The 27,258-nt window shown below is 43.1% G+C and overlaps 1 long non-coding RNA gene across 2 annotated transcripts in view; it reads left to right on the forward strand.

The window, feature by feature from the left end:
• The window catches only part of LOC123001314 (uncharacterized), a 62,772-nt gene that overhangs the window by 33,031 nt on the left and 2,483 nt on the right, over positions 1–27,258 (forward strand). The window contains exons 6-9 of one of the 2 annotated variants that reach the window (XR_008956461.1): positions 3,945–4,158; positions 13,393–14,603; positions 23,208–23,335; positions 26,454–26,600. This is a non-coding gene — a long non-coding RNA (uncharacterized LOC123001314). The remainder of the gene's footprint in view (positions 1–3,944; positions 4,159–13,392; positions 14,604–23,207; positions 23,336–26,453; positions 26,601–27,258) is intronic. The other variant, XR_008956460.1, reaches the window with a different exon arrangement.

Here is a 27,258-nt window from a genome sequence, read left to right on the forward strand (position 1 = left end):
TTAGGAACTCTGGGATTGCTCTTAACTCGTACACAATCCTTCCTTCCTCAGAAAGGTGTGGGACTTCACCCTTCCTACTTTGTGTGTGAGGGTGAAACTTTCCTGAACCAAGCCTGGAGGAAAGGAGCTTAGGCCTACCTGTGATTTCTCAGCAAAGGAAGGAATATGGGCAGGGAGATGAGGGAGGGAAGATGATAGGAGGGAAAATGCTATTCTTTTTCTATTTCTATTGTATATTATGAAATTTAAACAACTGTGTGTATTTGTTTTCTCTAAAAATTTTTTTTTCTTATTTAAAACTATAAGGAAGAAAATCAAAATTATCTTTTATCTCCTAATCAGGAAGAAACCCTATAAAATTTGTTTTGTGTATTTTCTGACTTATTTCTCTGTGTGTGTGTGTGTGTGTGTACACTAAACTGGGATTTTATATATATTTGTTATAGTACACATTTATTATTGAAACTACTTTTTTCCTACAGCACTAGAGAGATAGCACACTTGGCAAACCAAATCAGAATACAAAGTATTTTTGTTAAGGAATTATATATGGCATATTTGACTTTTCATTCTTTCTTGTACTGCAAGGAAAGATCTTATCTCTGGCCAAATCTTGCTGATTCATCCCCTGCCATATCTCTTGCATTCTCTGTACGCCCAGTGCCATTTCCATATACAACTCTTGTTACCTTTCTCCCCTTCCTTTCCTCCAAAGCTACTCTCATCCTCAAGGCCACCAAAGTCCTGCCCAGTAATAAGCCAGTCCAATTTATCTCTCTTTTGTTGCTTGTGCTTTTGTTATATTAGATTTAAGAAACCATTGTCTAATCCAAGGTGACAAAGACTTATGCCTAAGTTCTTTTTAAAGAGCTTTATAGTTTTAGTTCTTATATTTAGGTCTTGATCCATTTTTAGTTCATTTTAATATATAGTTCTGAGGTAGGGGTCCAATCTCATCCTTTTGCATGAGGATATCCAGTTGTCTCAGTACCATTTGCTGAAAACACTATTCTTTCCCTATTGAATTGCACTGGCACCGTTGTTGAAAATCAATTAACTGTAACCGGGTGGGTTTCTTTCTGGATTCTCAATTCTATTCCATTTATCCATATGTCTACCATTATTCCAGTACTACACTGTCTTAATTACTATAACTTTGCAGTAATTTTTGAAATTGGGAAGTGCGAGTCTTCTAACTTTCTGTTTTTCAAGATAGTTTTGGCTCATCTGGATCCCTTGAATTGCCATATAAATTTAGGATCAGCTTGTCAATTTCTGCAAAGAAGCCACATGAGATTTTGGTAGAAATTTTGTTGAAAATATAGATCAATTTGGGAAGTGCTGCCATCTTAACAATATTATATTTCTTTCCACTTGTTTAGATCTTTTTAATTCCTTTCAACAATGTTTTGTAGTTTTCAGAGTATAAGTTTTGTACTTTTTTGTTAAATCTAACCTAAATATTTTATTCTTTTTGAGTAGTAAATGAAATTTTCTTAATTTTAGTTTTAGTTTATTACTACTGTATAATATACAATTGATTTTTATGTATTGATCTTATAGCTTATAACCTTGGTGAATGAACTTGTTTACCAATTCCAGTAGATTTTTAGTGGATTCCTTAAGATTTCCTGTACACAAGATCATGTCATCTGCAAATAGAGATACTTTTATTTCTTCTTTTCCAATTCGGATGCCTTTTTTTTTCTTTTTCTTGCCTAATTGCCCTGGCTACAACTTCTGTACAATGTTGGCATCAAAAACAGACATCTTTGTTTTGAACTTGGTCTTAGGTGGAAAGCATTCAGTTTTTCACCATTAATATGATGCTAGTTGTGGTTTTTTTCATAGATACGCTTTTATTAGATTTAAGGTGTTTCCTTACATTCCTAGTTTGTTGATTTTTCTTAAATGTAGTTTTTTTTTTTAAATCATGAGTAGTATTGAATTTTGTCATATGTTTTCTCTGTGTCTATTGAGTTGATCATGTGTTTTCCCCTCCTTTATTCTATTGAGATGGTATTTTACACTAATTGATGTTTTCCAGATGTTAAAGTAGTCTTGCATTCTTGGGATAAATCTCAGTCATTATGTATGCTTTTTATATATTGCTGGATTCTGTTTGCTAGTATTTTGTTGAGTTTTGCATCTATCTGTATCTATCTACAAGACAAATTGATTTATAGTTTTCTTTTGATTTTTTTTTTTTTTTGTCTGGAATGGTATCAATTTCATAGAATAAGATGAAAGTTGTTTCCTCTTCTATTTTTTGGAAAAGTCTGTGAAGAATTGGTAGTAATTATTCTTTAAATGTTTGGTAGAAGTCACCAGTGAAGCCATCTAGGTCAGGACTTTCTTTATAGGTAGTTTTCAAATTTCTAATTTAATCCCTACTTAGTATAGGTCTATGCAGACTTTCTATTTCTTTTTGATTCAATTTCAGTAGTTTATGTCTTTCTAGAAATTTGTCCATTTCATCTAAGTTGCTTATAGCATTCTTTTATAGTCCTTTTTATTTCTGTAAGGTTGGTAGTAATTTCCTCTTTCATTCTGATTTTAGTAATTGGAGTTTTCTCCCTTTTTGCTAGTTAAATGTCTGTCAGGTATGTTTATCTTATCAAGGAACCAAGTTTTAGTTTTTTTATTGATGTCCTCTATGGCCCGTCTCTTCTCTCTTCCATTAATTTCTGCTCTAATCCTTATTGTTTCCTTCCTTCTGCTTGCTTTGGCTTTCATTTCTCAGTAAATATTTGTTAAATTATAAAATAAATGATATGTTTATATCTCCATTAACAAAATTGTACTAGAAGAGCTGAGAAATCGTGCTCTAAATAATAATCGTGCGTACACTACAGAATAACCGAATTCATTAATAATCCTCCAATCTTACTGATCCTGCCTGAAAGAGTGACTTCATTTTGAAATTAGCAGATGTTGCATGTGGGAGTACTAGGATCACTTCAGGATTTGATAGCACATTCAACTTGCTCTGATTCATCTTTTCAGTAAGTTTTCTTGGTTTCTTCAAATAGGCCAAACTAATGAACCAAATTGAGGTTCGAGGAGAAGAGGGCTGGAGGCATGGTGGTTATGTAGTAGTCTAACTAGATGTGTGGTCTAGCTACAAACTGCCTTTTTGGGAACCAAAAGGGAAACCCACTTGTGAAGATGCAGTGGGCAATGTTCAAGTTTAAAAATAAGGAAGCTTCTCACCCAGTGCCACTTGAGATTGCCTGGGGTCTCTAAGGCTCTTGGCTTAGATGCTATGACCCAAATCAGTGACCATGTCCTTAAGGGGAATGGCAGCAGAGAGGATCTGGAGATGGTCCTTGTGTACACCAATCCTGCCACTTAACCCTCCTGCGGACTTTTAGTTTGTCGAGACTATATGTTCGCTAATTGAACACTTTGAAGTGGACTTTCTGATATTTGGAGCTAAAAACAACCTAACTGACATACCTCCTGCTAACTCTGTCTTCAGTTCTCCCTTAAGTCCCTGGAGGTCTGTGTCTGGAGATGAGATCAGTATCAAGGCTCCACATGCATCACTTTGGCTCTCCTCTCATTCGTCGTGGTTAGCAGAGGTGACATTTCCAGCTCTATTGCTGAAGCATTATCTTCACAGCCAGCAAATAATATGCAAGTTCTCAAACTAGTATGGGTCAGAACCACCAGGGTGGTGAGGGGGAGCCGCCTCTTAAACAGAGAATGTGATTATGTGTGTCTTGGGTGGGGCACAGGACTCTGCATGTTAAATAAGTTTCCAGTTAATTGTGATGCAAGATATCTGAAGACCACATTTTGAAAACACCCTTCCCTACTCTGACCATCTTCTTCACTGCTTGCTGTCTACTTGCCTTACCAGATCAACTTGCTATCTACTGACCTTCTGGCCCTCATTCAGAGCCTCATTATTGCTGATTCTCTTTCTAAACCTTTCCTAGGGTAAAACACGTTTCTCCACTGGGGCTCTCCAGACCACGTAACAGAACAGCGCTGCCAGAGAGCTACTGTCTTGACCACGAGCAGGAAGTGGCTGCGCCCCTCTGGCTCCGGGACCACCTCACCTCTGTTATGATCTGCACCAGCAAAATGGATGCCTCGTGCCTACCCCTCTTCCCACACAGCTCAGAGCCTCAGTCTCTTCATTTACAAACTGTGAGTAGCATCTACCTCCAGGTCACATTTAATACATTTCACAGCCTGCGTGGCATAGGCACTGACCCATGAGAATGGAGGTAGATTACAAATCACTCATTAGAACTCACTGGTGCCAACCAGCTGAGTATTGAAGCTCTTGGCCGTATTCCAAGTATTAAATGGGTTTGGCACAGTTATGTCAAGTGGTGAGGGTTATTCTAATGGCCTGGGTGCCTAGCAGATGAGGGGTTAGGCTGAGAGTGCAGAAGGTGCTGGCGGTCAGACTGAGGTGAGAATTCTGTGAACACCCCCAGGACCTTAAAGGAGAGAGAATGCTCTCGCAGATCTGGAGAAGAAACCAGGATGGTGGGGCTGAGAGGTTAGAATCCTAGTCTCCGACTCTGAATGTTGAGGTACCTGGGCGATCCGTCTGAGCACAACACCCCCACACAAGGAAGGGGCTGGCAGGGGGTTGAGTGGCAGTCAAGGAGGAGGCTGCTTCATTTCTCAGCTGTTGTTCTAGTGAAACAGGTGGATACCTGTACGTGTGAGAGGTGATAAGTAAGGAGAATAACTGGGAGCATTAGGCTTGGGGTGCCCTCTGCATGAGAATGATGGGCACTAAACCTGTCTGAGGGAAAGGTGTGGACAGGATTAAACACACCAGAGACTGGAGTCCAGAACCTTGAAAGTTTAATGAGGACAGTTAGTGAAGCAATACTCTGTGATTAATCACATCAAAAGCACCACTTAAATCAAGTAGCATCATGGTGGACAGCGACCATTTAATTTAGCTCCTGAAAGGTCATTTGGAACTCTTAATAGTGCACTGTTAGTAGGACTTGGCTTCTGTATCTAGACAGATAAAGGTCCGTTAGGTCCCCAGAGCGGAGGACTTACGACCTGAGCCAACTCGACAGGTGATGCTCCCGAAAACGTGAGAAAAGGCACAAGGAGCGCCATCAGAGTGAAGCAGAGTCACTCCGGTGGTTGGTTGGTTTGTTTTCCTTTCTCCTTTTTTATTTTTTAAAGATCTTCTCACTTGAGACCCTAGAAAAGAGATATTAAGAAAGGTAATAATGCAATACAAGACTACACAAGGGAATACTGCTGTTGTGTTTTGTGGGCAAATGAACATGTTATATAAGCAGCACATTATAAGGGCTCTGCACAAGGAGCAGAGTTTAATATTATCAGAAAATAAAGCTTAACGGAATGTATCTGATGCATATTTAATGAGGAGCATAATCAAGGGATATTAGAGCCGTAAAGCCTCTGGCCGATTGTCTGCTTCAACCTCCTCATTTGCACAGACCACGACAATAACTGCAGAGCTGATACCCGTGCCCTGAGTTGACACAGTCACAAGGGGTGCGGCGGGGATGGGCACGCAGGCCGCTTGGCTCTGTCCACCCATCCACTTCATGTCGTTGGGCTGCAGGAACCCTAGCTGTGAGCAGACATTTCCTGTCAGTGCAACCAAACAAAGACTTGGGGGAGGCAGCTGGGAGAGGGAGAATGCAACTGAGCCAGAGTTGCACGGGAGATCCTGACCGGCTGTGGGTTTAGAACCCCAAGGGCAGAGCCTCCATCTTCTCTGAAAAGGGGTGTCTAGAGCTTGGGCGCCCTGCCTGCCCGCTCACTGCTCCCACTTGCCCACGCACCGGCCAGGCGGCTACTGAGCTGGAGACAGCCTGGCTTGGGAGGGCAGAGGGGCAGGTGCACACGAGTCAAGGGAAGGAATCCTCTTTCAAATGCCGCAAGTCAGCCCCTTCCTTCTGGTGACTGTCCCAAATGTCACCATTTGAATACACAGCCCCTTTTTCTCATCTTTCTGGCCTTATTGGGGATGGATTGCCTTTCTTTGTTTGCTTGTTTGCCTTTTATTTTTCCATTACCCCCTCTTTACAGGTTGGGAAGCTATACCCTCTATTTCTATTTTTTTTTACTGTTAGTCCTCAGAGCCTTAACATGTATACTTAACTGATCAAACTACTACTTAATCATATCATGATTCCTTTCCTGTCAACATAAGAACATTTGACCTCTTTCACTCAGATCCCCCCTCCTTCCTTCCAAGCTACTGTTGAGGCTTTTTTTTTTTTTTTTTTAACCCTAAAGATTAGCTACTGCTGTTATTTCATACGGTTAGTGTTTATTTCACTTCCATGTTGACCAATTTCTTTACTCCTAGTCCTTTCTTGGACCTGCCTTCTTTTCTGAAGTATAACCCTTCCTCGAGTGCAGGCCCTGGTTGTGGTAAACTCCGTTCAGTTATTTCACCTGTCTTCCCGAGACACATTCTGCTGGCTGTGTGATCCTGGGTTGATGGTTACTTTCTCTCAGCAGCGACTTTCCCACCCTCCTGTGGCTTCCTGTGTAGCCGTGGGCTAGTGGGCTAGTGGTCCAGTTGCCATGGCTTGTAACCAAGTTGTCTGTCTTGTGTGCCAGCTTTGGGGATCGTCCGCGTCTCGTGTCATGGAGTTACTTCAACATGCTCAGGTGGGCATTGCTTTTTATTTATCTGTGTGCTTCTTCTCTGTGTATTAACGGCCTGTGAATTTTTAAAACTCTCAGCTGCTATGTCTTTACACTTCCTTGACTCTCTCCTTTCAAATTGGACATTTGTTCAACCTGTTCATTCTGTCTTTCCTCTCTTTTCACTCTCAGATTTTTCTGTTTCTGTGACTCTGTGTGCTTAGTTTGGGATAATTTCTTTGGATCTTCCAGTTTGCTGCTGCCTTTTTCTTTTTCTTTTTTTTTTTTTTTTAAAGATTTTATTTATTTATTTGACAGAGATAGAGACAGCCAGTGAGAGAGGGAACACAAGCAGGGGGAGTGGGAGAGGAAGAAGCAGGCTCATAGCGGAGGAGCCTGATGTGGGGCTCGATCCCATAACGCCGGGATCACGCCCTGAGCCGAAGGCAGACGCTTAACCGCTGTGCCACCCAGGCGCCCCTGCTGCTGCCTTTTTCAGTATATCTAATCTTCAGTTTAACCTACTCTTGTTTTTAGGTTTTTTTTTTTTTTTTAAGGTTTTATTAAATTATTTGAGAGAGAGAGAGCACTTGAGAACATGAGTAGGGAGAGGGGCAAAGGGAGGGGGACAAGCAGACTCTCTGCTGAGCATGGAGTCCAAGGCAGGGCTCGGTCCCAGGACCCCAAGAGCATGACCTGAACTGAAGTCAGACGCTTTACTGACTGAGCCACCCAGGCACCCCTTGTTTTTATTTTATTTTATTTTTTCCCTTGTTTTTATTTTTATTTTTTTATTATGTTATGTTAGTAACCATACAGTACATCATTAGTTTTTGATGTAGTGTTCTATGATCCCTTGTTTTTGTTTTTTTTTTTTTAAGATTATTTATTTATTTATTTGAAAGAGAGAGAGACAGCCAGAGAGAGAGGGAACACAAGCAGGGGGAATAGGAGGAAGAAGCAGGCTCCCAGCAGAGGAGCCTGATGTGGGACTCGATCCCAGGACCCCGGGATCATGCCCTGAGCCGAAGGAAGACGCTTAACGACTGAGCCACCCAGGCGCCCCCATGATCCCTTGTTTTTATTTTTAATACTTTTCTTTCTAAAATTTTCTTAGGAATCATTTTCAGATCTTCCTGGTTTTCTGTTTCTTGATCCTTTTCTGATTCCATCTTTTCCTTTAAACATTTCATGTATCATAATTTTGTTTCCAGTAGCTCTGATATCTGAGGTTCTTCGAGACGCAAATCTTTTGTGTGTTGTTACTGCTGACTCCCACCCATGTTGATTTATTTCCTTCTGTATTTGGTAATTTTTACCCGGGGGATCCGGTTTGATTGAACTTAATTTGTTCTTCCAGAGAATTGTGCTTGCTTCTGCTCAGGCATTACATGGTGCTACCAACCTGGCACCACTTAATTTTCATTTTTGTTTTTTATGGTAATTGCTAAGGGGAGGGAAAAGGAATAAGTTAAGAGAAGAGACCAGTCTTCTAGGAGCACATGAGCAGATTTGGGCGGGTCTCCCCATGCTGTGTGCATTTAACCAGGTCAGCCGCAATACCCTTACAGGTATTGATGCCTGGGGAGGAAGAGTAGAATAGAAAAATAAAAAATGAAGTCTGGAGCTCTTAGCTATTGCATTGGTTTTGTTTTTCAGAGGAGCGGGGTATACTGTGAGCTGCCAAATAGCTCAGGGGAGGGGGTTTGCAGTGAGAGGGGTAGTGGACACCAGGGAATCCAGCTATTTCTTTGAGCACTTCTGCACATTCTTGCTGGGTTCCAGGGGTGGTGATGAGACCCTCTGGAGGAGGTGTTTGCAGCAGGTGGAGTGGGTGTGAAAGAGGCTGAAAAGAAGGGCATCTGTGCAAGAGCTGAGGGCTTTGGAGTAATTGTGCCTGTTAGGGGGAGCCACAGGTTGTTCTAGAGGGGATCAGGGTCACAGCCACAGTGGCATGAGCTGGGGGAAGGAGTGCTACACACGATTAGTAAGAAAATAATCATTATGAAAAGAAGAAAGTTAGGCCAAATGAAAATACTAAGTTCTGCCTAGAGGGAGTGCTGATTTCATCCTTTGCTTTTGGCTCCTCCAGGAAGCCTTCCAGGATAGCACCCCTTGTGCCCAGGTCCCAGGCAGCCTTGGCTCGGCTTATCCCTGGCTCTTGGTCTTGCTCTGAGTGGGGAGCAGGCCCAGGAGGCACGGCACTGGCAGCCGGGCAAGGGTCCCTGCAGCCTCAGGAGGCAACCACTGCCCAGGTTCCATTTGGGAGGGAACCAGGCAGGAACAGCTTGGGTGGGGAGAGGAGTGACCACTGTGGCTGTCCCCAGCAGATCCCCTTGTTTTAATTTTTATCTGAAAGCTTGATAGCATGGATTAGGTAGATGTATTCTCCATCCCAGGGTGAAATAGGGCCTAAGGATGCAGATTCTGAGAAAATATTATTCACCTTTTTTCCCCTTACAGTTTGGATGGAGACAGTTCAAATTCTGTGTAGACTTCCTCTGCTGGGAGGTGAATTATTTTCCTGTCTTACCCTTTCTCACAGGGTGTATTCCTCCTAGGGGTCCTGGCTCAGTGCCAGAGTCTTAGGTTCACCCCTACCCCCCACCTGGTCCCCCGACTCTGCATAGGCCAGATCTCTACAGTTCTCTGCACTGGTAGAAGCATCAACCTACATAGGGCAAACAGTGCTCTTGCTCTGTTTGGTTTTGGTTTAGGGGTTATTTTTGGTTTTGTTTTCTATTTACTGTTTACTGGCCTGGTTTTAGCTCACTGCTGATATTCTGCCCCTTGAACCTGAGGGATTTCCCATGTTTTCATTTTAGCTCAGCAATACTTAATTTCATTTCTTTCCCAGTTTATTGAGATATAATTGGCATATAACATTGCATACGTTTAAGGTGTACAACATGATTATTTGATGTATGTTTATATTACGGACTGATTATTAAGTTTAATTAACATCCATCACCTCACTTGGTTACAAAGATTTTTTTTCTTTGTGATGAGAACTTTTAAGATTTACTCTTAGCAACTTCCAAATATATAAAATGGCATTGTTAACTATAGTCACCAAGATGTATGTTACATCCCCAGAACTTAATTATTTTATAACTAGAAATTTGTACCTTTTGACTACCTTCACCCAATTCCAACTCCAGCTCCCCTACTCACCAGCCACCCGCTCCCACCCCGCCTTTTGGCAACCAGCAATCCAGTCTCTGTTTCTATGAGTTGGGTTTTTTAGATTTCACATAGAGGTGAGATCATGCAGTATTTGTCTTTCTCTGCCTGACTTAATGCCTTCTAGGTCCATCCATGTTGTTGCAAATGGCAGGATTTCCTTCTTTTCTATGGCTGAATAATATTCCATTACAAATATGTATATAGATAGATAGATAGATAGATAGATAGACAGACACCACATTGTTTCTATGTCTTGGCTATTATAAATAATTTAGCAATAATTAAGCAATACTTTAAAAAGTATGTTTGTTATCATTAACCCAGGACCTAGTATTTTCACAGGGGGATTTTATAATAGCAATCCATAATCCTACCACAAGAGGAATCCCTACAAGTGTGTTGATATATTCATTTTTTCATGCCCACCTAGTTCCAAAATTATTTTAGCTGGCTTACAGACAATGGTATGCTGGAGTCATCTTGTGTTGGCTTGTGAGAAATTTATTGTTAAATTTTTAGGGATCTTGTAAGTTGTTAAATAGCCGTTATTAAAAATTAAAATCCAGACATTTACAATTAAATAATTATATTAAAAATAAAAGTAATAAATACTCAAATTTATCACCTAATTCTGTTTCACCGTTCCTTATAGTGTTGAGGTTATTTATGTCCTTTGCACCTACGTGACGAATATGCTACATAATGGTGTCCCTACTGCACATCTCTTCCCTTTTTTTCTTTTTTTTAAGATTTATTTATTTATTTGACAGAGAGAGAGCGAGCGCATAAGCAGGGGAAGTGGCAGGCAGAGGGAGAAACAGGCTCCCGACTGAGCAAGGAGCCCACTGTGGGACTCGATCCCAGGACCCTGGGATCATGACCTGAGCCAAAGGCAAATGCTTAACAGACTGAGCCACCCAGGCATCTCTGCACATCTCTTCCTAAATCCGCATTCAGCACCCCCATGCTGGCACCTTGAAATTGGCCGTGGTGGGCGAATTTACACCATGGGAATGGGCAAACTCTACAGATCAAGGTTTCACTTATTGCTTTATTGATTGTCTACACTTTGTAAAAGAGTGGGTAGAATGGTAACAGTACAGAGTAAACTTAAAAGTATGTCATGTCTATAGTCATACTCTTATTAGCACAAAAAAACTGAGCAAATATTCTTCCAATATTTGAAAACAAATAACCAGTTTAGCAAAAAGTCGCTCATATCACGAGGAAAAAGTGAAGTTGTAGCCCACAACACAGGTTTTCATTGTTTTACTTTCATCTTCCTTGTTCAAGTAAATAAAAATATCAACGAACATTCATGTTTGAACTATTCTTGATTGATTGAAACCACAGGTTAGCTATGGATAAAGAGTTTGACAAAAATCACAAAAGCATTCTATGAGAATCATTTGGCTGCACGAAATTTACAATAAAGAGTATTGTGTAGTTAACTATTATTCACTTACTATGGGTGAGACATCATAGCTGCAAAATTTGTAATAAATTTGTGTTTAGATATGCTTTTTTTTTTCTCAGAGAACCAGTTATGAAACATTCACCAGCACACGTCTGCTTACACGGACGTACAAATACAGTAAGGTAACCCACATTTGCAGCAGATGAGAAAGAGAAAGGAACAGCAAGGCAAGGAAACTATTAGAGCTGGGAATGACGTTAATACAAAATTTCATATTACGGAGCATAGATAGATGCCATGATTGGCCAGAGATTTGTCTTTAAGCTTCCTAGCAGGTTTCATATAAAGAAAAATTTGATCATGTACTGAATTTTCAGTGTTCTGGTGAGAAATTGTGGAGTTTCTCCTAAGCTAAATCCAGAAGGAATTTTATCCTGAGAGTTTGTGTAGAACAATATGTTTTTATAAATGTCGATAATGTTCTTAGAGCAGGTGCCTGGGGGGTTCAATCGATTGAGCGTCTGCCTTCCGCTGCTCTGGTCACGATGTTAGGGTCCTGGGATTGAGTCCTGCATCGGGCTCCCTGCTTAGAGGGGAGTTAGCGTCTTCCTCTCCCTCTGCCCCTCCCCCCTGCTTGTGCTCCCTCTCCCTCTCTCTCAAATAAGTAAATAAAATCTTTTAAAAAAATAGTATTCTTAGAGCAAACCCTCATTTAGAGTCACGGGGTACGTCCAGCAGAGTACCCTCAGTCAAAACCCTCTTTAAAGGCTCGACTTTGCCAGTGTATTTCTGTGTGAAATACAGTGTATTTCTGTACACACTGAAGTATTTCTGGGTGAAATAATATGAACTCTGGGTTTTATTTTAAAATCCTTCACAAAACACACAAATAATCGAAGTGCATAGCTGAAGCAAAAAGAGCAAAATATTGATACATGTTGAAGCCGAGTGATGGGCAATCAGAAATTCAATATACCCTTTGTGTCTACTTTGAGACAAAATTGAACCTGATTAATAATGTCCCTTATCGCTTCTATTTCATAACAACTCTTCCTCCTTTCTTCCTGATGCACCTTTATCCCCCTCCCCCTACCAGCCCCCATGATACTCATATGGTAGAAATATCTCGTCATTTGTTCCATAGATTTTCCTACATTGTGAATTTGGCTGTTGCTTTCTCATGGTGACAGAAAGTGTTACCTTAGCGAAATCCATTAAATTTAATATCCCACAGGAGTGAGAAACACGGCGGGAATGCTTTAATGGGAACAAAAGTGAAGGGAGATGGGGCCATCTGACCCTAGGGAAGAAATCACAGTAAACAGGGCCAAGCCCACAGGAAAGGTAAGGGAGGGGAGCCAAAAACAAATGCTCCAGATAAACTTCATTTACTCTTGATCTCTGTGTGCTCTTTGTCTTCTGGTCACTGACCTTTCTTACCTTGGCCCCTTAACCAGCAAGCAGAGTGGTGGGTGCAGGGACAGCAAGGGAGTAAGCTATCAGGCATTTTCCTCCTGGCTGCCCTGCTGAGCTAATTAAGAAGGGATTTAAAAAATTTCTCTTGAACCACATGCTTAAACAAAAGAACAAATACATTTAAAATCAAATCAGTCTTGAAGGGGCAGCATCTTTATCATGTACCCTTCCTGGGGATTCATTTCATATTCAAATAAATAGAAAACTACTTGCAAAAAGGCAAATTAGACCCAGATTTACCTGCAGGTGGCATTTTATGCCATAACTTAATGGCACTTCATCAGCATCGGCTTTTCTGGGCGGACTGATTAGTTCATGCTATGTGAAAAGTGCTTTGCCATGATTTTTCATTAGCTTCACAAGTTATGCCATTTGGAACCACGTAAGATGGCTAATGTTTTAGTGATTTTGAAAACCACTTTACAGTCAGGAATTCAAGTACCAAAGGCCAGTGACTCAGGGACCATTTAGGCATCTGAGACATGCCCATGGTTTAAGACTAGTAACAGTCATTTGGATTTTGTAGAGTCTCTGAAATGTAGGAGCACTTGTGCAGACATGACGGTGAGCTTCAGTCCTGTGCATTCCTGTGGCCCACTCTCGAGTCAGGCACACTCATTTGCAGTTTCACAAGAAAATGCCAGCCCTGCCCCTCAGCTCTCCTGTCTACTAAGGCACATGGTTGTGCTTTCCAGGCAGCACCCAGGATGCCCTTGCCAGACTCACCCGGAAGAACAATGTCAGATTCATCGCAGTCCAATCCTGGGAGATGCTTGACAACACAGAGGATTGGTCTTCTAGGAGAACTGCCCGGAGCGTTTCTCTAGGACCTGTCAGTGGGTTTTATCCAGTTTTTTAAAAATGAACTACAACAGAATGAAGTGGAATGGGAAACCATCAGAGCCTGTTATAAAGATAAGTACTATTTTGTGAAACTTTTGTTTCCATTATTTATGTGGCTATATGTGTGTATTGACACATAATGTGAAATATATTTTTTTTTATTGTAAGTAATCTCTACACCCAACGTGGGGCTCGAACTCACGTCCCCAAGATCAGTAGTTGCATGCTTCACTGACTAAGGCAGCCAGGCACCCCATGAAATGTATTTTTTAGTGTGAATCAAGTCAAAAGGTTGAAGAATGCTGCTATAAGAATTTATAATTTACCCCTGGAATAAGCCAGACTAGTAAGAAGCTGTTACTTGAACATTTCCGTAATAACCAGTTAAACACAGTACATACCTTCCCTCTCATTTCTTACCTGAGATATCTATGACCTTAATGAATTCCTCTGCTCAGGTAACAAGACTTACCATTATTCACTTATTCATTCAATCAACAAACGTTTATTGAGATTGTTCAAGCCACTGAGAATATAATGGTGGGAAAAAACTTGACAAGAATCCCTGTCTTAATGGAAGTTATGTTCGAGAGTAGAGGGGGAAGTGCAGACAATAAACAAGCTATAAATAGAAAATGTTAAGTAAGTGAAAGTGATAAGGCAAAAGAAGAAACAGAAAAGGGTAACAGAGAACGTTTGAGGATGTATTAGTTTTCTATTTTTCTGCATGATGAATTACTACAAACTTAGCAGGTTAAAACAACACGTACATTACTATGTCACAAGTTTCTGTGGGTCCGAGACTCTGGGCTTAACTGGGTCCTCTGCTCGTGTCTCACAAGGCTGCACTCAAGGTGCCAGCTGGGCTGAATGTGGAGAATTAACTGGAGAATAATCTTCTTCTAGGCTCACCCACGCTCTGGGCAGAATTTAGTTCCTTACGGCTGTATGACGAAGAGCTGCAGCTTTTTAATGGCTGTCCACTGGAAGCTGCCTTCGGATCCTCAGAGCCTCCCAGTTCCAGCGGGCCTCTCACAATATGGCAGCTTACTTCTTCAAGCCAGTAAGGAAAAGCTCATGTTCTACTCTGCTGAGATGGGGTCTACTGTAATGTAATATATTTATGGGTGACAGTCCAACACTTGCCATATACTATAACCTAATCAAGAAGTGACACCTTTGCTACATTTTATTTGTTAGAAGCAAGTAACAGGTTCTGCCCTCAGCCACCGGGAGTGGGATTCTACAAGGACGTGGCTCACTGAGAGTCACCCTAGGCCATGTGCACCACAAGGGCTTGCAGTTCTAGACAGGTGGGCTAGAGAAGGTATCCCTGAGAGGTGTCATTTGGGTAAGGATCTGGGAAGGAGAGGGAGAGAGTCATGCGGCTGTCTTGGGAACAGCATCTTCCCCAGAGGAAAAATCAAATGCAGAGCCCCAAGGAATAAAATACCTGTCATTTTTAAAGAAAAGCAGCTTATGTGCTGATGAGAAAGATCAAAGAGAGGGACAAATGGATGATGCAGGAGAAAGAAAGAATTGCTGGACTATTAAATAAGCAAGAAGAATGTAGTGCATATGTGAAGGAGATGGCATTTGCTATAGGCACGGACAAGCAATTCATGGTAAAAGGCCTGGAAGCAGAGTGTATGGGCACAAATACAAGTGTAGATATGATGATGGGGATTTCTACTTTCTCAGTGAACTAGGAAGCGAGGTCATCTGCAGAGAGTAAGGGTTAGGGAGGAGGTGTTAATGATTTGAAGAGAAATGGGAAGGTATAAAACAGCCATTCACAAAAGTGGGATGGGAATAGGTGGTCCTTGGGAATGGACCAGGGAATGTCAGTCTTTTGGCTCGGCAACATACTAGGCCCACCTGAGGTTAGAGGTCATGAATTTTGAGAGAGACCATTCAGCAATGGTGGGTGGTTTTCTCCAACCACAGCCAGCTTGTGTGCAGAGAAGGCAAGGCATATGCAGAGAGCTGGACTGAGTCACGGTTGTGCTTTAGGTAAGTGAATACACAGAAGCAGAGAAGGGCAAGGAGCAACGGAGGGAGTGTGGTCAATGGCCATGGAATTTAAGCTAGGTCAGATCCAGCAGGGAGAAAATCAGTAAGGACGTAGCTGAACCGAATAGTACCATCGGTCAACTGGATCTAGCTGACATGGAGAGAGTACCTCTTCTGGCCACAACAAAATACTCGTTCTTTGCACACTCACATGGAAGACTTAACCGAGATAGACCACAGTCTGGGCCATAAAACATACCTTGACAAATTCAGAAGAATAGAAGTCTTACAAAGCATATTTTCAGACCACATGGAATTAAGCTAGAAATCAGTAGCAGAAAGATACCTGAAAAATCTCAAAATAGCTGGAGGTTAAATAACACATGGGTCAAAGATGATGCCACAAGAGAAATTTTAAAAAAATATTTTGAAGCACGTGAAAACTACTGTGGTACAGCAAAAGCAGTGCTGAGAGGGAGACTGATAGCAATGAATGCGTGTATCAGAAAAGGAGAGAGGATCCTTATGGTTGAGTCAGATGACAAGAGAGAGATTCAAGACAAGGCATTTTAGGGAGGAGGATGGAGTAGGGGCTGAGAGTGGTAATGAGATGCAAGAGATTCCCATGGAACAAGAGAAATGGTAGAAAAAACAGCTACGACTTGAGAGGCTCCAGGGGAAACAGTATCTACAGGGGAAGGCAGGTTCCAGTGATAGCACAAAGATTCAGGCAAGTTCAGGTTTGAAGGCTATTGCGATTTTGCTGGTGATTTTCAGAGGGTTCCGTGGAAGGGCTTCAGGGAAGGAGATCAGAAAAAAGAGGGTCAGAATGGAGTGGGGGTAAGAGTTGGGAGGATAGAGGATGCCCAACCAAAAGCAAGGTGCGAAGCATGATGAGACAAATTGTCCCATGTAGGGGCTGCTGTCGGGGTCTCCTCGGGGGCACAGAATTCTGTTGTCACACTGCTTTAAGGCTGGCAGGAGAGTGGCTTTCCTTTCTGGCTCCTGCCCTTGGAGACCTGCACGGGGTACTCTTTTATTAGCAGGGCAAACCGTGGACGCCTGAGTCCACCACAGAGAGTGTGGGATGAGTGCTGGGTGGTTAGGGTCTTTGAGTGAGTGACACATGCGGGGTGTCTTAGTCCGAGGGGGGTTTGTTGTAGGGACACTCAAGGATGTAGGGAAGACAGAGGAGAGGCGATTCGGGAGGAGGGGATGCGGTTTAGGAGACTGTGATATTTGTTCACCGTATGCATGCTCAACAGCCATTCTGGTGACGCAACCGTCCTTCAGAAAAGCAAGTAGCTGTGGCTCCTAATTTAGCATTTCATCTTTTTGCTAAATCGGTTTCTTTTGTGTCTGTTTCTATTGTTACAGTTGCTGCCTAGTCTCACTTCATGTTCTGTATTCAAATCCTCTAAAACAATATCCAGTCAACCCCAACACCCACTCCACCCATACCTTCCTCTCTCCCTTCCTTCCTCGCTCCCTTGCCCGGCTCTGTCCCTCTCTCCACCCCTGCACCCATTCATCCATTTATGCATTCATTCAACCAGTGTTTATGAAGCACCATGTTTCAGGAACTGTCTTAGGAGACTTTAAGGTGATAAAAGCAGATAAAGATGAAGTAGTTTATAGTCTAGTACGTGCAAACAGAAAATAAAAAATAAATGCATGAGGGGTGCCTGGGGTGTCTCATTCAGTTAAGCATTGGACTCTTGACTTTGGCTCAGGTCATGATCTCAGGGTCATAAAATGGAGTCCCACATTGGGCTGGAGCTGGGCATGGAGGCTGCCTAAGATTCTCTCTCTCCCTATCCCTCTGCCCTTCCCTCCACACCTCTCTCTCCCTCTCTCCCTCTCTCTTAAAAAAATAAATAAAAATAAATGCACGAGGAGTACTACGGAGAAAAATAAAGCAGAGTAAGGGGGAGAAGGAATATTGAGAGAGACAGAGACAGATTAGGAAAGATCTCTCTGATAAAGTGACATTTGCACAAAGGCCGTGAGGGAAGTGAGGGAGGAAGCCATGCAGATATCAAAAGGAAGAGCGTTCGAACAAAAGAGAAAGAGAATGTTTCAGGAAGAGCAAGGAAACCAGTGTAGCCGAGGAGAGTAGAAGGACAGGAAGTCAGGTGTGTGTGAAGGAGATGTTGGACGCTGAGCCTCAGCAGGGGAATGACAGGATCTGACTTGTGTTTTATTATAATCATAGCATTTTATTCAAGTTCTTACGTGATTAATTTTCTTTCTAAAACTCTAAATAGAAATCATATATATAATTGTTTCAGGTACAATTGACATCAGTGAAATTCACCCTTTGTAGTGTAGAGTTCTGTGAGTTTTGACAAATGCATGGAGTTGTGTAACTGTCATCACAGAAATTTCCCTCAGGCTTTGCCACCCAGAAAGTTCCCTTGGGGCTCCTTGTGGTCAACACCTCCCCCCCCATTAGCCTGTGGCCACCACCGTCTTTTCTGGCCTCCGGAGTCATAGAGATGGAACCACACATTATGTAGCCCTCTGAGCCTGGGCTCGTCCACCCAGCCGCGTGCGTCAGACCTCAGTCGTGCTGCGGTGTGACAGCGGATCGGTCTATTTATTGCTGAGTAGTATTCCAGTGCATGGGGTCACCAGTGTGTTCATCCGTTCACAAGCTGACGGGCATTGTGTTGTTTCCAGCTTTGGTTTTCTTCGGCAGATGAGAATGAAGCCACTGTTAAATTTCACAGACAGGTTTTTATGTGAACATGGGTTTTATTCGCTATTAGGTAGGTGCCTCAGAGTGGGCTTGCAGGGTCCATGGCAAATGTATTTTAACTGTATGATAAACTGCCAGCTGTTCTCCATTTTGCACTCTCACTATCCATGCACGTCGATTTTAAAATTTTAGTCACTTTAGTAGGTGTGTTGTGTTATCTCTTTGGGATTATAATATGCATTTCCCTAGTGACTAATAATACTGAGTATATCTCTTTTTTTTTAACGTTTCTTTTTTTCTCTTTTTCAAGTTTTTATTTAAATTCTAGTCAGGTAACATTCAGTGTGATATTAGTTTCAGGTGTAGAATTGAGTGGTTCATACAACACCCAGTGCTCATCTCCACAAGTGCCCTCCTTAATACCCGTCACCCGTTTAGCCTGTCCCCCCACCCACTACCCCTCCAGCAGCCCTCAGTTGTTCTCTATAGCTGAGAGTCTGTTTTCTGGTCTGCCTCTCTCTTTATCCCCCCATGTTCATCTGTTTTGTTGCTTTAATTGCACATATGAGTGAAATCATATGGCATTTGTCTTTCTCTGACATATTTTGCTTATAATGTTGAGCATGTTTTTATGCAATTATTTGCCTTCTGTATATCTTCTTTGGTGAAGTATCTACAAATATTTCATGCCTTTTATAAATTGAGTTGTTTATTTTTTATTTTTCAATTTTCAGACTTTTATATATTCAGTGTACCACTCCTTTATGAAATTTTTGTTTTGCAAATATTTTCTATCAGTCTGTGACTTTTTTTTCTAATTTTAAAAGTGTCTTTTAAACTTTGGGATTTTACAGTTAGGTCTATGATCCATTTTGCGTTAAATTCTGTATACAGTGTGAGGTATGCTTCAAGGTACATTATTTTTTTGCAAGTGACTAGGTATTGAAAAGACTATTCTGCCTCCTTTAAATTGCCATTGAGCCTTGTTGAAAATTAATCGTATAAATATGAATGTGTTTTTGGGCTCTCTATTCTGTTCCATTGATCTGTGTGTCTGTCATTTGCCAATACTGTACTGTTTTGATTGTTGTAGCTCAGTGGTTCTCAGCTGGGGACAGTTTTGCCCCCTTCCCACCCTGCCACATCCCAGGGAATTTGACAAGTCTGGAGACAATTTTGGTTGTCATAATTGTGGGTGGAGGTCAGAGATGTTACTAAACACTCTACAATGCATAAGAGAACCTCCCACTGTAAAGAATTATGCAGCCCGAAATATTAATTGTGCCAACATTGAGATGTATTGCGTAGCTTTACAGGAAGTCCTGGGATGAGACAGTGTGGACTTAACAAAAGCAGTTTTGGAGGAATGGGGAGAATATCGTGAACATATGTTGCTTTCTGGATAAAACTGAACAGCATATGTAAAAGTGCTGGGCACATAGCTCATGCTGACTAAATGCTAATTTCCTCATTGTTTGTTACTGCTCCTGACCTTGACCAAGTTTTCTCCTCTTTGCAGTCCCTTCGTTGTGACTTCTGCACTTGTGAGGGCCTGAGTATTCAATTCTGAAACTCTCACCATGATGCGTTCTCTGTTAATAGAGCCCTACTTGTTTCTCCTCCGCGTATACATGTGGTGCCTGGCCTGGTGTAGGGGCTGGTATTTGCTGTCAAAGTAGTGTTTCGCCTCTGGTCACCTGCTCATCGAGGAAGTGTGAGCATCAGAGATGTCTGTCCACCAACATCTATCCTCCCAACTCCATAATATGGAGTGGTAACTGTCAGACAGCTGCCCAGTCAGGAACCACATTTCCCAGAGTGCTTGTGTCCGGTTGTGGCCATGTGACTTGTTCTCACCAATGGAGTGGGATTGGGAGTGACCTGTCATTTGAGACTTCAATGAAGCAAAGAAGGGGCTGTCCTCACTCCATGCCCTTTTTTCCCTTTCTGCAGGCCAGTGCAGGGGGCTCTGAGGTTCTAGGGGAGGCTTCTCAAACTTCCATGTGTATGAGTAACCCACACCTGGGGATCTTCTTAAATGCGGTGCCTGTATAGTGGGTCTAAGGCAGGGCCTAAGATCTTGTATTTCTGACAAGCTCCCAGGGATGGCAGTGCTGCCCATGCTCAGACCACTTTTCAGAAGCCAGGCTTTAGGGAATGGAGGAGTCATAGAGTAACAGGAACATGAGCCTCTGAATCACTAAATACAAAAAAATCTACTTCTTCAATCAGCAGCTCCTGACCTGTTACCTGAGTTAGCAATACACCTTTTTGGATAGCAGCTAGTTTTCTGGAAATGATTGACACAATTCACTGCTTCTTTCTGAAAACATCTTGGCTGAGAATTCAGGACAAAATCATGCCTGGCTGTCCCCAACCCCCTCAGTGTGGATGTGTGTTCCCGAAAACTTCTTCATGTTTTAAGAAATCCATACCTCACCTGACTTTAAAACTCATGCCATTAGCTCCTTGATAATGGCAGTGGTTAAGAAAAAAAAATCTTGGTTTTGTATTTGTTGGCTCAGATTAAAAACAGAGAGTGAAATATACTTTGAGTTGGGCTGTGAATGATCTGTCTTATCTGGTTGGAAGGTTAGTGGAGAGCAGATCATGAGGGTCTTTGATCCTGGGAGGTCAGTACAGGGAGCTCAGGTGGAGTCTCTTAATCAAGAGGCCAGTGGGTGAGTATCGGGGCCCCGGTACAGGTGCAGGGCTGAGGTTGGCTGGACCGGCACAGCCGAAAGTGCGGTCACTCAAAGGTTGCTTGATATGAGTGACAGCAGCCTGGACAGGAGTCAGATGGGATCTGTGGTGTGTGTTTGTGTGTGTGTCACTGTGAAGAGCTGCAGTTGGAGCAGAGAGGCAGAGGGGTCTGGACCTGTACGAGGCCAAAATCCCCCGGGGCCTTTTGCATGCTTCCAGCAAACATTTACGGTGGGGAGGCCAAGTTCATCTAAGGAATGCTGACCAGCTGGACATAGTGTGCTAGGATTTAGCCAGGATATTAGTGGAAAACCTCTCCCTGGGTTTTGAGCAAGGACGGCTGGAACAAGAAGGCCTACCCTATCATCGACGCTCTGGCGTGACCTTACCTTCCTGAAATAAGAGCCGGAGTCAGGTCCTGCTCAAGCCCTGCTGGCTTTGGGATGAGGCTGGGCCTGAGCAGGAGCAGGAGAGAGTCACAGGGAAATAGTTACATGGGCTTATTTTGAATAAAGCACTTGCGTGCCTGCAGAAACTAGTCTTCATCCCAAGCAGTTCTCAAATGACAACATCAAGCCACTCTGTCAGTATTTTGTAGAAATAGCAGCAGAAAATTTGAGAAAAATTGCAAACTGTCCACTCTGACTAGTTAGGGCCACTTACCGTGTTGAGAACCATTCTTATTCAAGGGAAACTGTATCGGATTTAGAGATGAGGCCAGTTTTTAAAAAAATACCCAGTTTTCAGCAAGTGTTCATTGAGTGCCTATTATATGCTAGGCATCATGAGGGTTGATTGTAGTCTTCAGTCTACACCTTGATGATGAAGGAAAGAGTGGAGAAGCTATAAAATAAGAGTTGCGAGTGTGTGTACTGATCAGACAGGAAAGTTCTTTGCCGAGTTGCCAATGCACCAGCGAGGGCTCCTGAGTCCTCTGGGAAAGACCGGCATCATCTGCCTGAGACAGACGTTCCAGGAGGCTGAGCTCAGCGTCAGCAGCCTGGGAGGGCTGGAACCTCCCTCGGAGGATGGAGAGGAAGGGACAGAGGACTAAAGGTCGAGGGAGAGAGGCAGGGAGAAGGGAGCAAGCACACGGCCGTCTCCTCTCCAGGCCAGAGTGTTACGTACAGGAGCAGGTTGTTCTGCCCAATGAAAACCCAAAAGTAGCCTCCTGCTGCCTTTTAATTGGGGGCTCAAATCTTGGCTCAGGCCTGTTACGCCCTGTGAGTTCCAGACCCCATGGCCCTCCAGCCTCCTGCTGGCCAGTTCTCATCCTCCTCTGCACCTCAGGGGACTGGCTCCTGTGGGACCCTCAGATCTGCCGATCCTGGCCCCGCGCCCTTCCATCCGGGTTTGCTGGGGATGGACGGGTTTGCTGGGACACTGACTCACAGTTTGAAAACAAGGACAGTCCTGGCACACTGGGGCACGTTGGTCACCTCGCTCGCTGAGGCTCGGTGCAGCCCCTGCCACCACTGTTCTCATCTGACACTTGCGCGCATTCAGTCCCTTACCTCATCCGCCATTTTCCAGGCCACCCCTCCCACCCCGTCAGCCAGCGCCCCCCCCCCCCCCACTGGACCCTCCTCTGGTTCCTTCACTTCTCCTTTTTGGCTCTAATTCCGTGAAGCTAGCCTTCATCTCAAATGCATCAAGCCAGTCTAATGGAGCATCTCCATCTTTAGTCTATGTTTATTGGCTGAGTGAGTATTTCCTCCAGGGGTAACCCGAGAGCCCCTCACACTTTGCATGTGAACCATTTACCTGCTGGTGGTTCAAACACTGTAAGCTCTCTGCGGGGTGGGCAGTGCCTGCCTAGTTCATGGTTATGGTCTGCACTGTGCCTGGCACATGGCTAACACCCCATAAATATTGGGAATCTCAGCATCACTGAAAATGTTTACATATCCCTCAATTGATAATAACAACAATAAAACATGTATATAATAGCAAATATTTACTCTGCGCCAGGCTCAGGTCAAGGGTCCCTGACTCTTTCTCAGCCTAGACGATGATTACACATGTGCCTGCTTTAAAACTGGAGAAGTTATCCATAGGTTTTTATGTACTTTGGGTGTATAAGTTATCTTGTCACAATAAGACTATTGAAATTTGAGCCGCTGGGTATATGTCTGTGTTCATGTGAGTGTGTGTGTGTGTGTGTGTGTATCTACATATGTATATCTACACACACACACATTACATACACATATCACTATATGTATTTTTTTCTTGGTTTTTATCCTGTAGCTGCTCATTTGCCCACACGAGTTTGCTTTGAGGCACAACTACGGGCATCTCCGAGTTGGCAATCTAGACCAAGAAGCAAGAATCCAGGGGTTCCTATTAATAAGCGATAACACAGAAGTAATTGGAAGGTATGCCACTGAGTCTTGCAACCCCTGCTAATCTTTAACGTGTGAAAAGTGTGCAGACAGGACTATCGGTTTTGAAGTCTTCCTTCTATGAATTTCTCCATGTTCTTTGCAGTTGAACCACTTGCAGCTCACTTTCATTCTCTTCCTAAGGACGGGGATCATAAATTGGCTCACATCTTTCCTGGTGGCTCCTGGACTTTAAAATAGAAGGCAAATCTTTCCAGAACCCTTGCTTTCTGTAACAAAGCACTCTGCATGCTGATACTTACGTGGATATATTATAAGGTGTAGGACGTTTCCCCTCCCAAATGGTCCCCTCTTCGTCAATTACATCAGAATGCCTGGGAGTGAGTCCCAGCAAGGCTGTAGGGAGTTGGTCCCCAAATCTTATCTTAGGCTCAGTCTCTTATCTGAACTTCATTCTCTTTGGAACCTGTCCATCTTTTTAGTGTACAATTATTGGCTGGATGAGTATTTCCATCTGGGTGATCTGAGAACCCCTCACGCTTTATATAACAAAAAATGTAGTAATATCCCTTCTAGATCTGGGACTCCTCCCATTGTCTTTTTCACACAGGCTTGAAGCCTGGATTGTCCCTGACTTTGCACCCAGTAAGTCTGAGGCCTGCTGTTTCTCCCTTCTCCAGAGCCCTCCTATCTCCTGCTCAGGTCTCCTCTTCCTTACCTGAGGTTAGCACCTGTCAGTGTCTCCCACCTCCACTTCACCCTGGACAGGCCTGCCAGGACTTCCTTCCACAGCCAAGTGCTGATTTTATCTTTTCTCTGCTCAGAAACCTTTAATAATTCCCAACTGTTCCTAATGGCAGTTGTTATCTGCTTAAAACTCTCTCTGTTTAATCTAATTCCTCCCTTCCTCTCTCTGTCTCTGTCTCTGTCTCACACACACACACACACACACACACACACACACGCACGAGTCTTGGTCAAAATAAACAATTCATGGTTTCTCTAACATATCTCTAAGTTTCTAACTCTGACATTGCTCATGCTGGTCTCCCCCTTAAACCTCTTCTGTCTCTTGAAATCCCGCCCACCGTTCAAACCCAACTGAAATGCCACATATCCAGGATGACCTCTAACTGCCTCCACCTATCCCCGCATCCAAGGAATCCCACATTCCCGTGTCTCACACATTCTGTCTTGTGTTCGTTGTCTTGGTTCCCAACTGGGTGGTAGGCAGCCTGAGACTGCAGGCTGAGTTCTGTTCACCGGTCATGTTTTAGAGATGGCAGACACACCACACTTTTTGTAAATGTTTAGGAAACTGAATTAAGTCGGTTTGTCTTAGGAGTGACCCTGTTAGCACATGTAGCCCCTGAAATGTTTTATAAAGTTCTAGATCCCATTTCAAGTTAACACCTACATTTTTCCCCCACAAGTTTCTTGCAAAGGACGTATCTTCTCTTGTATGCATGCTTTAAATATGTTAATCTAAACCTTGCATTTGCAGATTGAACTCATTAATCTATGGAAAACACCTGCCACATAACCCTTTGGGCAAAGCCAGTTGTTGTGGCCAAGCCAGACAGATAGCCATCACACATTCGATCAGAAAAGTGTGACTTTATTTTCAAATTCGAATAAAGGTGGGTGCTAAGTTTTAGGTGGGAGCCCTACCAGGTCTTCCGGAGGAAGGAAGGCATTGCCCACTTGAATGTTTCTTACTGAGATGCTCTCTACTTTGCTCTCTTTATTCTCTTGCAGGAGGGCTGCATTCTCCAATTGCCTCTTTGTTTTTACACCCCGAGGTAATGTACCTGAGTGAAATGCAGGATTGATCATAAGCTCATCTTGCTTCTCGAATGTAAAGGCTCCTTGCATTGGGCAGGTGGCGATAGGGAACTGGTGGTCCACAGGTTTGAAATGCATAAAAAATAGAAGTTGAATTTCTGAAAATGAATTTCACTGACGCTCCCCCTGCCTGTGTACCCCCTAAAAAGTCTCTGTCCCCCAGGAATGTTTGCTTCTCAGTGTGAAGGCAGTTGACCTGGGATGAAATCACAGAGGAGCTTTAATTTCCTTTCACACAGATACACCTTATTAGGGCTTTAGAAAATTGACCTTCCACTGAGGAAGGAAAGTCAAAGGTCATTTTGTTGCTTCACAAGATTCCCAGGTTCTTCCAGGTGAAATTGCTCTCTAAGAGGCAGTTTCATCAAGGAAACAGATGCCGTCAAACTGTGGGAACCCTTAAAACACAGCCGATTCTCTCACGTGTGGTTGCCAGGTAGTGGTAGGATGCGCTGAAGTTTTTATGGGGTCCCTGATCCCCGAGCTGTCTGGGTGATACGCCACCCAGTGCCCAGCAAGGGGTCGGTTTAATTCTGGGATGTTGCTGTCTTGGTTCTACCCAAATGCCTCCCACCACAGCATTTCCACCGATAATCATAACCACACCCTTTACACATGTAACTGGTGCCCTAAATAAACCAGACACAACGCAGAACTCATCATGAGACTCAGTTGCCTTCACTATTACTAGCCTTTACAGGCATCCCGTCTCGCACTATACTTCTCTGAAAAAGAATCTTTGTTAAGTCCAAATTCTTCGGCAATTAGGTCATTTGATTTTGCCGTGAGTTTGGCCTGAGAAAGAGTACTATGAATAGGGCAGGGCAGACTCACCTTTGGAGAACCCTAAGCTTACACAGTTTGAGGCAAACTCATCAAGAACGAATAATAAAATTTTCAATGGTGTCAGTTTGTTCGGCTTCACCGCAAGCCACCTCTGGTGAGAGAACGGGATCAGGTTTCTGGCGGAGGGCCTCGCGCTTAGTACACATTTGAAGTTATTCCAGGCACGTATGGGCTTAAGAGCCACATGCTTTTCCATCTCTGGGGTCTGTACGATCCACTGCTTGGAAGGTGAATCAGACCCTGATAGAAGCAAGCGAGGGGTTCTCTGCTGAAGGTCTGCCTGTTGTTCCAAGACAGAGGCTGCAAGTTGGTGGGCTGCGGGCCAGACCTGGTCTGCAGATGGTTGTGGTGGTAGTGTTTTGTCTTGTTCAGTGTTTCTTAAAAATGTGAATTAATCTTGTTAAACTATAAAAACCACAAAATTTCAAATAAAAAGCTGATTTTTTTTTCTTCTCTTGAGAAACTGAAAGGCTATTCCACAGTGGACTTGGACCTGACAAAATGACAGCTTTAGAGGAGGGACATGCTTGTCCGTTGGCCCAGTCCCCACCTGGCTCTCTTCATTTTTCCATATTTCCTGCCTGACCTTGGAGCCATTTGATTCACGGTAAGGGCCTTGTCCAGGCCAGGTGCCTCACTGGCCTCAACATACCTGCTCTGTCCCTGTCCTAATCCCTTTGGTCTTTGATTTCCAATCTTTTTGATGTCCTAATGACTTTTTTTCTTTTAAAATGGTAATTAGCTATGTGTCATTAATATTTACACCCCATTTTGTTAACCACATTGTTTTGTAAGTCTTTTGCTTTTTCAGCTCACACTGGGCCTTCTTAGATTAGTTCATAAAGAATGACATGTATTTATTACAAATACCTTAAGTTTTGTGCTTGATTTCACACTTCATGTCAGCTTCTTCCCTTTCCTAAAAGTGACCCATACTTAATTTTTAAAAAAATTAATAGTGGAGTAGAAATGGTCAGTTTGGGAATTTTAGGCCCTCTACTGACATCATTGGGAGGTCCCAACAGGATTAGGATTGAAAACTGTTTCTTTGGATTGTGATCTCTGTGATGGCGGGGTTGCCATCCTCCTGGTACTCCCCAGACCTCTCACCCAGTGTACGTACTGTCATACACTGCAGAGCGCAATTCAGCCGTGCATTTTGGACGCTACGCTACTGTTCACCAAACGTTGGCTTCTGCGTAAACTCCTTGGGATTTTACATGAAAAAAATTTCAGAATTAAAAAGGAAAAAAATGTGATGGTAT

Source organism: Ursus arctos, unplaced genomic scaffold (genome assembly GCF_023065955.2).
Source record: "Ursus arctos isolate Adak ecotype North America unplaced genomic scaffold, UrsArc2.0 scaffold_3, whole genome shotgun sequence".
NCBI lineage: Eukaryota > Metazoa > Chordata > Mammalia > Carnivora > Ursidae > Ursus > Ursus arctos.